A 12,092-nucleotide genomic window follows, 5' to 3' on the forward strand; every position below is an offset into this window, starting at 1 on the left:
ACTTATAATTCTGGATGGAGGAATCATCCTAACTTTAACTGGAAAGATAACAATAACAATAGTGCAAGTGCTAATCAAAATCATACCACTAATTATCAAAATCAGTCAAGAGATACGATTAGCACTTTATCTTCTAAAATCGACAAGTTTATAGATGCTATCAGTAGAAAAATAAGTAATCACGACGATGGTTTTAAACGGATCGAAAATAAATTCGATCAGCTTATTAAAAACCACTCATCTAGCATCCATAATTTGGAGGTTCAAATTGGTCAACTTGCTAAATCAATTCCATCTCGAAAAGAGGGAAGTCTTCCCAGCCATACGGAAGAAAATCCAAAAGAGCAGGTGAAGGCTATCACTCTTCGTTCAGGGAAAAATTATCAAGGGCCGGAAATTCCCAAAGATGCAACATTACCAGGAACTGATTTATCAAAATCCAAAGAAGATATCTTAAACACAAATAATTCACCATTTGACACAAATACCAAAACTTTTGTACCCAAGCCACCTTTTCCGCACAAAGTTCGAAATAAGGACTATGATAAACAACTTCTAACGTTTTTGGATAAACTTAAAAATTTGCACATCAATTTGACATTTATGGATGCAGTCACACAAATTCCTAACTATGGTAAGTTTTTAAAAGATTTGATTTCAAAGAAAATCAGTTGGGAAGGAATTTCATCCATTTCGTTAACTGAAGACTGTAGTTCAATCGTGTCAAGTAATTTGCCCACTAAACTCAAAGATCCCGGATGTTTTACTATTCCGTGTAAGTTGGGAGATATTGAATTCCCAAGTTGTCTTTGTGATTTAGGAGCAAGTATAAACTTAATGCCATTGTCTATTTTTAACAAGTTAGGTTTAGAAGAAGATATCAAACGTACCAATATGGTTTTGCAATTAGCGGATCAAACCACTAAGAGACCATATGGTATAATTGAAGATGTTTTAGTCAAAGTAGATAAATTTATTTTTCCTACCGATTTTGTTATATTAGACTTTGCATATGATGTAAATTGCCCTTTAATTTTTGGTAGACCGTTTATGAACACAGGACGCGCTCTAGTAGATGTGTCGGAAGGGAAGGTAGTTTTAAGGATAGGAGAAGATAAGATCGAGTTTAATATGAACAAAGCGATGAAATACCCTATGGAGGAATTCGCTTGTATGAAACTTGATTTAGTCGAGGAATGTGTCAATGACGTTATTCAGAGTGAAGAAATAATTGAACCTATAATAGGTGAGGAATTAGATGATAAGGACCCAGAGCCTTTGATTCGAGAAGATGGACCAGTTCCGCCTTCCATTGTAACACCCCCTAAATTAGAACTTAAAGAGTTACCCAGTCATTTGAGGTACGCTTTCTTAGGTGAAGGCGATTCTCTACCTATAATTATTTCTAACAAATTAACAAATGATCAAGAAGACAAATTGAAGGAAGTTGTTAGAAATAGGATAGGAAGTATGGGATGGCAAATTTCAGACTTAAAAGGAATAAATCCTAGTATCGTAATGCATAGAATTCACTTAGAAGAGGATAAGCCACCTAAAGCGGATAGGCAAAGACGCTTAAATCCGAACATGAAAGAAGTAGTCAAAAATGAGATTACTAAACTTTTAGACAATGGAATCATTTATCCGATCTCGGATAGTGAATGGGTTAGTCCAATCCATTGTGTACCCAAAAAAGGAGGCATAACTGTTGTAAGAAACGATGAAGGTGAACTTATACCTACACGAACCACCACCGGTTGGAGGGTTTGTATAGACTATAGGAACCTAAACAAAGCAACTAGGAAAGATCATTTTCCTTTACCTTTCATTGATCAAATGATCGAAAGGATAGCCGGTCATGCATTTTATTGTTTCCTAGACGGTTATTCCGGATTCTTTCAAATTTACATTTACCCGGATGACTAAGATAAAACAACCTTCACGTGTCCTTACGGAACATTTGCATATAGGAGAATGCCTTTTGGTCTATGTAATGCACCAGCAACGTTTCAACGATGTATGACAGCAATATTTAATGACTTCATTGAAGATATAATGGAAGTTTTCATGGATGATTTTTCAGTTTATGGAGATTCTTTCGATGCATGTTTACAGAACTTAGATAAAGTATTGTCTAGATATGAGGAAACGAATTTAGTATTAAATTGGGAAAAATTTCATTTCATGGTAGACGAAGGAATTGTTTTAGGTCATAAGATATCTGAAAAAGGTTTAGAAGTGGACAGAGCAAAGACTTCAGTTATAGAAAAATTACCCCCACCAACCACTGTTAAGGGAGTAAGATCATTTTTAGGACATGCAGGTTTTTACAGAAGGTTTATAAAGAACTTTTCTGTAATCTCCAAACCACTTACTAATTTGCTTATGAAGGATTCCACTTTTGATTTTAATAAGGATTGTTTACAAGCTTTCAATACTTTGAAAACAGCTTTAGTCAGTACACCTATAATATCGAAACCCGATTAGAATCTACCTTTCGAAATTATATGCGATGCAAGTGACTTAGCTGTAGGATGTGTATTAGGTCAGGAAGGATAAGAAACTTCATGTTATATATTATGCGAGTCACACATTGTCCGGTGCACAGTTAAATTACACCACAACTGAAAAGGAAATGTTAGCAGTAGTTTTTGCATGTGATAAGTTCCGATCATATTTGTTAGGATCTAAAGTCATCATCTATACAGATCATGCAGCTTTACGATATTTATTTGCTAAGAAAGATGCAAAACCGCGTCTTATTAGATGGGTTTTATTATTGCAAGAATTTGACATTGAGATTAAAGACAAAAAGGGAGTTGAAAACCTGGTCGTCGATCATCTATCAAGACTTGAGGATGAAAACGGTCCCATCGGTGAAACATCAGGCATTCGAGATGATTTCACCGATGAACATCTCATGCAAGTACAAAGTGTCATAACTCCATGGTATGCGGACATAGCCAATTACTTAGCCGCACATGTTGTGCCAGATGGATTGACTTCTCAGCAAAAGAAGAAATTCTTTTTAGAAGCTAAGAAATATTTTTGGGAAGATCCATTCTTGTTCAAAACATGCGACGATGGAATACTTAGGAGATGTGTTAGTGAGTTTGAATATGACTCTATAATGTTGGAATGTCATGCTAGCGCTTACGGAGGTCATAATAGCATAAGCAAAACAACAGCTAGAATACTTAAATGCGGATTCTTTTGGCCTACTCTGTTTAAAGATGTCTGTTCATTTATAGTCCGCTGTGATAAATGTCAAAGAACCGGGAATATAGGAAGGAAAGATGAGATGCCTCTTACGAACATATTGGAAGTTGAAATCTTCGACGTATGGGGGATTGATTTCATGGGTCCTTTTCCTACTTCTTTTGGCAAAAATTACATATTAGTATCCGTAGATTATGTTTCAAAGTGGGTGGAAGCAATTGCAACCCCGACAAATGATTCTAAAGTAGTTGTTAAGTTTTTAAATTCAATATTCTGTCGATTTGGAGTTCCTAGAGTTATGGTAAGCGATGATAGGGGTATTTTACCCCTATCTCTTAGCGTAATTTACGGGTTGATTTTGAATAAAATAAATAAGTTTAATTACAAAAATAAAGTGTTTTTGATAAAATAAAGAAATAAAAATAAATCTCGTACTTTCAGTTTATTTTCCTCGTTTTTGATTAATTTAGGAAATAAAAACGTCAAGCTAACCCGGCTCTCAAGATTTGTATTTCAGGTACGAGAAAGGAGCAAAAATCCACTACATATGCGGGGCGTATAATCCCCTACGCGGGGCGTGAAACATGGTGTCGGTAATGATTGCCTTATCCGCAGAAGCCATGTGAAACTGACTCAGCATACGCGGGGCGTATGCCACTCTACGCGGGGCGTATGACACATGTCGGCAATAATTGGCCTAATCCTGAAAGTCAGACTGCATTGTCTTCCAGAGTCAACTCTCCATACGCGGGGCGTATCACCATATACGCAGGGCGTAAAAGGCAGTTCTTCAACGTAAAAACTTCAGAGACTCAAACACGCGGGGCGTACTTCAGCTACGTAGGGCGTGTTTGAGACAACTAGACACGGAATTGGTCCACATGCAGGAGATTTCTGACGGAATGGGCATTTACGCGGGGCGTAGACCAATTTACGCGGGGCGTATCATGGGATTTCTGCACTCAATGATGTTGCTCCATACTTGTACTTTGTGAAATTACAAGCTTGCCCTTGCTTGATGTCTATAAATAGGAAGCTCTTGAACTTCATTTGACACCTTATGAACTAAGAAATAAATATACACTAGAGAGCAAAATATACTTGTTTTGTTACTTGTTGTAGTATAGATTCAATTTTTGTAGCTAAACTCTCCACCTCGAGAGCTTGTTCGGTTGTTCCGGCATTCCATCGAAGTTTCGCTCCACCATTTGTCACCAAGCTCGAGAGTTCCACCTCCACGACCTAGGAGACGGCTTTGAGTCCGGTTAGCTAGTTTCAAGGGCGGATTCTCCCCTTTTACGTGCTAATTAGCTTGTACTCTTCCTATGTACTAGGCTTGGTTGTATTCCATTTATATACATTTCATATTTATAATTTCATGATTTATAATCTATATTTCCCTTTACGTATTAGTGCTTGCTACTTGTTTTGATATTGATAATTGACTATTGTGTAAGAGAACGCGATTTCCGATGCCATTCGGGCTATCCTTAGGGAGTTATATAGGTGTTGCCCTACCGGAAGTGACAAACCGGAAACCGTAGGAATTGACAACCACGGAACTTATGGGCCCTAGTTTCTAATTCCCCCGCTTTAGACACGCCTTGACTAGGAATCACGTAGTCTAAGTGCTTCACGGGTCGGTCCTACTTCACTTAGTCGTCTTTGCAAGAGCGATTTACTATCCGTATACATTTAGAGTCATTATTTGTTGTGGTTATAACTTATCATATTCATCCCACTTCATAGAGTTTTAGCTACATAAATCTGTGTCGCCAATAGTTAGTGTGTAGTTGTGTCTTACTTTACCCCAAAGTAATCACCGCCTAAATAACATACGAAACCGAGTCGTCTAATACTTGTAATTATAAATCCCGTGGATTCGATACCCGGTCTTAACCGGATTATTACTTGATACGATGGGGTACACTTGCCCCTAAGTAGTCGTAGCGTCTAAGTAGAGTCAAGAGCAATTTATAAAGACCACATCCATAGACATAGCACATTCACCGCAACATACATTAATTCGTCGTAAGAAACTCTACCACTAGGCGTCGCGCTATCAAGTTTTTGGCGCCGTTGCCGGGGATTTATAATCTCCTACAATATTAGACAAAAACGTTTCATTGTTAGTTTAAGCATTCTTTTTGTATAAATTGTTTATATATACTTTGACTAACATTATTCTTTCTTGTTGATAACCTTTTATACTTCTTTTTACTTTATGCACACCCGATCGAAAAGTGATTCTCTTATTCCTATTGATCTCGAAATTGAACGTACTCTTTGTAGGATTCGAAAAGAGAGAATGGCAAATCTCAACGTTGAAGCTAACCAGCCCGAGATCAACCAAAGGGTGCCGGAACAACCCGTGAATAACGACCGTAATGGTGAAGGCAACGACACGCGTTCGATGTTGGAGATTCTTGCTCCACATCGTCCTCAAACCCGCCACGGAATCGTTGCCCCCACCATTCCGGCCGACACATTTGAAATAAAAACTAGCATGATCCAATTAATTCAACAATTCGGTCAATTCGGAGGGGAACCCCATGAAAACCCTAACGAACACCTTGATAAATTTCTTATGTGTGCCGAAACGTCACGGCAGAATAATGTACCAGTTGAGGCCGTCCAACTAAAGCTATTTCCTTTTTCTTTGACAGGACAGGCGTTGGAATGGTTGCACTCGTTAGAGGCGGGATCGATCACATCATGGAAGGAACTCGAGAAGGAATTCCTATCTTACTACTTCCCGCCCTCTAAAACGGTTAAATTGAGAAAAGATATCACTTCCTTTCGGCAACTCAGATACGAGGCCCTCCACTCAGCTTGGGCTAGGTTCCGAAAGCTGCTCCGAAGCTGTCCCCATCACGACATCCCTAAGCATGATTTAGTAAGTACTTTTTTATCATGGTCTAACACCGACTAATCGTGCAACCGTTGATTCCGCCGCAGGTGGGGATTTATTTCGCAAATCGGCAAGCGGGGCGTATGAGCTCATTCACGAATTGGCTAGGAAAAGCGTCCAATGGCAAGAAGATCGGCTTGCCGGACCCTCGCAACATCAAACCTTTGCCGTAGAAGACGAGGCTCCCACAATCTTCATGATCGAAATGAACAAGAAACTGGACGCCTTAATGACGCAAATGAGCCTCCAAAATTCAGCACAAGTCCTAATGTGCTCTCACTGTGGTGGTGGACACCAAGGTAAGGATTGTCAAGCCGGAAGCCCTTTTGCCGGTGACACCGAAAGCGTAAGTTATGTAGGGGGGCAACAAAGGTATAATTCTCATTATAACTCCTATCCTAACACGCATACTTATCACCACCATAACAATAATAATAGCGGAAGGAGGCTTCAACACATTCCATCTTATGATAACGAGCGGAATGTATTGAAGCCCCCGTCCGAACCCCATGGTAAATTTATGGAACAAGGGTTGGGCCAATTCCCTCATGACCAAGAAGGGCAAAAATCACAACCTCCTAGCAATGCGCAAGATGCAATGGTAATTGATCTGCTTAAAGAAATATCTTCCCGTCTTGCTAACAACAAAGCATTTTGCAGGGACTTGGGACAACAAGTGGCCCAATTAAGTCGCCAACAACAAGGGAGACAACATGGGTCTCCCCCGACTAACACCGAACAAAACCCGAGACCAAAAGATTGGGAGACCGCACAAGCAATAACTCTCCGTAGTGGTAAGGGTTTGGAACCACCGGTTCCAAAGGCGACTCCACCCGCTCCACAGGTAAGCAATGAATCGGAAGTGGTAAGCAACCCCGGTTCGGATCCAAAACCCTCAACTTCCTTGGATAAAAATAAAAATGTGTGTGACCCAATTGGAGCTTACGTGCCGAAGCTCCCTTTTCCACAACGACTTAAAAAGGAAAAATTGGACCACCAATACGGGAAGTTTTTGGAAATTTTTAAGAAACTTCACATTAACATCCCACTTGCGGAAGCATTGGAGCAAATGCCCACATATGCGAAGTTTCTTAAAGAAATCCTCGCCAAAAAGAGGAAGTTGGATTATAATGAGACGGTAGTGCTCACGAAGGAATGCTCCGCGATTATAACGAACAAACTCCCACCTAAACTCAAGGATTTAGGTAGTTTTTCTATCCCTTGCACGATTGGTAATGTTGAGTTTAGGAGAGCTTTATGTGATTTAGGTGCTAGCATCAATCTAATGCCTTTATCTGTATTCAGGAAGCTCGGCTTGGGAGAACCTAAGCCTACCAATATGACGCTTCAGCTGGCCGATAGATCCATTGCCCGGCCAAAAGGAATTGTGGAGGATGTCTTAGTGAAAGTGGACAAGTTCATTTTCCCCGCCGATTTTGTAGTGCTCGATATGGCGGAAGACGATTCGGTACCAATCCTCCTAGGATGACCATTCCTTGCAACAGGTAGGACTCTCATTGACGTCCACGAAGGTAAGCTTATCCTACGGTTGCAAGACGAAGAGGTAGAATTTAACGTGTATAAAACCATGAAATTTCCATCTAGTACCATGGCAGATTGTAATTCTGTAAATTTCGTGGATTCCATTGATCTTTTCGTTGAAGAATTTTGTGATAGGTCTCCCGCGGGAACCTCTTCGGAATTGGATGGTATTGAGCATTTGGATGAGGAGCCATTGAACAAGCCGTTTGAATACTCCTCCGAAATAGAACAATGTCTGTTGGCAAGGAGCCGGTTTGAGGGTTTAGACTGGGATAGCAAAGCAAAGCTGAAGACCTCCCTTGAGGAACCTCCAACTTTGGAACTCAAACCCTTGCCTCCTAATTTAAAATACGTATTTTTGCAACCTCCTAATTTCTTACCGGTTGTTATTTCTTCGCTTTTGACAGCGGAAATGGAGGAAGCATTAATTGCGGTATTACAAAAACATAAAGACGCATTTGGGTGGACCATTCACGACATAAAAGGGATCAGCCCCACCATTTGCACACACCGCATCTTTATGGAGGATAAAGTCAAGCCCTCCGTGCAGCCGCAACGACGGCTTAACCCCAATATGAAAGAGGTAGTGAAGGCCGAGGTAATCAAACTCCTCGATGCAGGTATAATCTTTCCTATCTCCGATAGTCCATGGGTTAGCCCGGTCCAATGTGTTCCTAAAAAGGGGGGGCACAACGGTGACGGAAAATGATCAAGGGGAATTAATCCCCACACGGAAAGTAACCGGGTGGCGAGTATGCATTGATTATAGAAAACTTAACGAAGCCACCCGAAAAGATCATTTTCCCTTGCCGTTCATCGACCAAATGTTGGAAAGAATGGCGGGTCATAAATTCTTTTGCACCCTCGATGGCTTATCCGGTTATATGCAGATTCCCGTCGATCCTTCGGATCAGGAAAAAAACGACATTCACTTGTCCGTATGGGACATTTGCATATAGGCGGATGCCATTTGGGCTTTGTAACACCCCCGCCACCTTTCAAAGGTGCATGACAGCTATATTCTCTGAAATGATTGAGGATTTCATGGAAGTCATGGATGATTTTTTTGTTTTTGGGTCGTCCTTTGAAATTTGTTTAAGTAATCTTGATAAGGTCCTCCAACGTTGCGAAGACACTAACCTTGCGCTCAGTTGGGAAAAATGTCAATTTATGGTTCAAGATTGCATTGTTTTGGGACACAAGGTGTCTGGGGAGGGGATCGAGGTCGACCCGACCAAGATCGAGGTAATTGAAAAACTACCTCCACCAATCAACGTTAAGGGAATTCGGAGTTTCTTGGGTCATGCGGGGTTCTATAGACGATTCATCAAGGATTTCTCTAAGATAGCAACCCCCTTGACCCAACTCCTTACAAAGGATGCGGAATTTAGTTTTTCCCCCGAATGTTTACTTGCATTTAATACGCTAAAGGAAAAACTAGTTAATGCACCTATCATGGTGAAACCCAATTAGAGCCTCCCCTTTGAACTCATGTGTGATGCGAGTGATTTGGCTGTAGGCGCTTGTTTGGGCCAACGGGTGGATAAACTCTTTCGCCCTATCTATTATGCGAGCAAAACGCTCAATGAGGCCCAACAAAACTATTCCATCACGGAAAAGGAGATGTTTGCCGTTGTCTTTTCTTTCGATAAATTTAGGTCATATCTTGTGTTATCCAAAATTATCGTATACACTGACCACGCAGCTCTCAAGTACTTGATGACTAAGCAGGACGCCAAACCACGCTTGATACGGTGGATCCTACTCCTACAAGAATTCGACATCGAAATCAAAGATAAAAAATGAGTGGAGAATGTTGTGGCCGATCATCTCTCTCGCTTACAAGGCGAGCAAGGCGAATCTTCGGAAGCTGTTGAGATTAAGGAGACCTTTCCCGACGAAGCACTCTACGCGGTAACATCTTTGCCTTGGTATGCCGATATGGCAAACTACAAAGCCGGTAATATTCTTCCCCCGCACCTTACATATGAGCAGCGTAAGAAATTCTTTCACGATGCTAAGCATTATTTTTGGGAAGAACCCTATCTGTTCAAATCTTGTGCCGATAACATTATCTGTAGGTGTATACCGGAAGAAGAGGTTAATCATATGCTACATATGTGTCACACCCAAGAGCCGGGGGGCCATTTTGGCCCTAGTCGGACTATGGCAAAAGTCTTACAATGTGGGTTTTATTGGCCTACTTTGTCCAAAGATTCCCAAGACTTCGTCAAATCATGTGACGCTTGTCAAAGGAGCGGAAACATTTCCCGAAAACACGAAATGCTCCAACAAGGGATCTTAGTTTGCGAACTTTTTGACGTTTGGGGGATAGACTTCATGGGACCTTTCCCTAAGTCGCATAACAATGCTTACATTCTTGTAGCGGTTGACTATGTCTCCAAATGGGTGGAGGCCGTTGCCTTACCTTCAAACGACTCTAAGGCGATAGGGAAATTTATAAAGAAAAACATTTTCACTCGGTTCGGAACCCCTCGGACTATCATTAGCGATGGGGGTTCCCACTTTTGCAACCGACAATTCGATCAACTCTTACTTAAATATGGGGTTGCACACCGAGTCTCTACACCCTACCACCCGCAAACTAGTGGGCAAGTTGAGGTTTCTAACCGAGAGTTAAAACGTATTTTAGAAAAAACGGTTAATTCCTCTAGAAAAGACTAGAGCTTGAAGCTCGATGATGCTCTTTGGGCTTACCGCACGGCGTTTAAGACGCCCATCGGGATGTCCCCTTATCGTCTAGTTTTTGGAAAATCATGCCATTTGCTCGTGGAATTGGAACATAAAGCCTATTGGGCGCTGAAATTTTTAAATTTTGACATGCAGGCTGCGGGAGAACACCACCTCCTTCAACTCAATACTCTTGATGAACTCCGTTTAGGGTCATACGAAAATGCCAAACTCTACAAAGAACGTACCAAGCGGTGGCACGACAAGCACATCCAAGTTCGGGAGTTCAACAAGGGGGATCAAGTTCTCCTCTACAATTCTCACCTCCGGTTATTTCCCGGAAAATTGAAAAGTCGGTGGTCGGGACCATACACCGTCATCAATGTACACCCCTCCGGAGCATGCGAAATCCAAGGTTCCGACAATACAACCCTACGGGTCAATGGCCACCGTCTAAAGATATACCGCGGCGGCGTTTTTCCACAACAAGGCGAAACCACACTCCTCGCACCACCGTAAGCTTGCACATCGCAAAGGAAAGTCGAGCTACTCCGACTCTAAACATAGCATTGGTTTGACTCTCTCAAACTCCCTGTATATATCTGTTCAATTTTTCTTTGTTTTCTTCGTTTCACTTCCCAGCCATGGAAAGCCAAATCCCAATTCGACACAATACGCGGGGCGTCTTCCTATGCACACCCCGTGTCTTTGTGCCTCTGATCCAAAATTCTACAAGAAACACCTTTTACGCAGGGCGTACCCCCTCTTACGCCCCGCATATAAGTTCCTTTCCGTGGTTCCTAAAGTTTGGAAACTCAAACACGCGGGGCGTCCCCTGTTACACCCCGCGTATTTGAGTCTCTGACTCCAAAAAGAATAAAAACACCACCTTACGCGGGGCGCTCTCCCTATTACACCCCGCGTATTTGAGTCTCTGACTCAAAACGCATTAAACATGCTACCCTACGCGGGGCGCCCCCCTGGGCACGCCTCGCGTAGGGCCCCTGACCACTTAGGGTCTTCTTCTTTCCCTTCCTTAGCTTTATTTTTGTTTTTGTTTTTATTTTAGTTTCTTTTTGCAACGCCCTTGGAATAGGCGTCATTATAAATAACGCGGAGGGACGTGCAACCCCGCACTTAACGTTTGTTTTGCACTACCAAAAACAAAAATAAAAATTTAATAACAATAAAATAATTAAACTAATTTATTTACTCTTTTAAATTTTCCCGACACATTACCCCTCCTTCGGAAATTAATTAAAGTTCTGTTATTTGTCATCAAAAGTAAAAACGTCGGAACATAAAGGAATGATTCGATTAAGAAATTTTAGTCTTGATCTTAAAGTTCGGTAATTTGTGCAAAGCTTAGGTTAGTACTAAACTAAGGCATTGAGTCTTAACCCAAATGTTATCTCCATAATGAACTTTAAAAAGGCAATAAAAAGGGGATAGTTGAGAATTTAGCGAAGACTTGATAGTACACAATTTAAACCCGAATCTTTGTGAGGTATATTTGAGCCTAAAAGAGTTCGTGCGAGAACTCTAATTCTTTCATAATTTTTCGAGAGCTTTGACTTCACTCGACTCATAGAATTTGCATCTAATACCGGGTTAAGTACACTTATTGTGGTAAAAAGGCAATAGATGATAAACCGAACCCACTTAGGCTAATTTTTCTTAATTTATTTTTCTTGTTTTCATTAAACATTAGGAAACCCCCTCGAGCCTA

This window comes from Euphorbia lathyris, chromosome 3 (genome assembly GCF_963576675.1).
Source record: "Euphorbia lathyris chromosome 3, ddEupLath1.1, whole genome shotgun sequence".
Classification (NCBI taxonomy): Eukaryota; Viridiplantae; Streptophyta; class Magnoliopsida; order Malpighiales; family Euphorbiaceae; genus Euphorbia; species Euphorbia lathyris.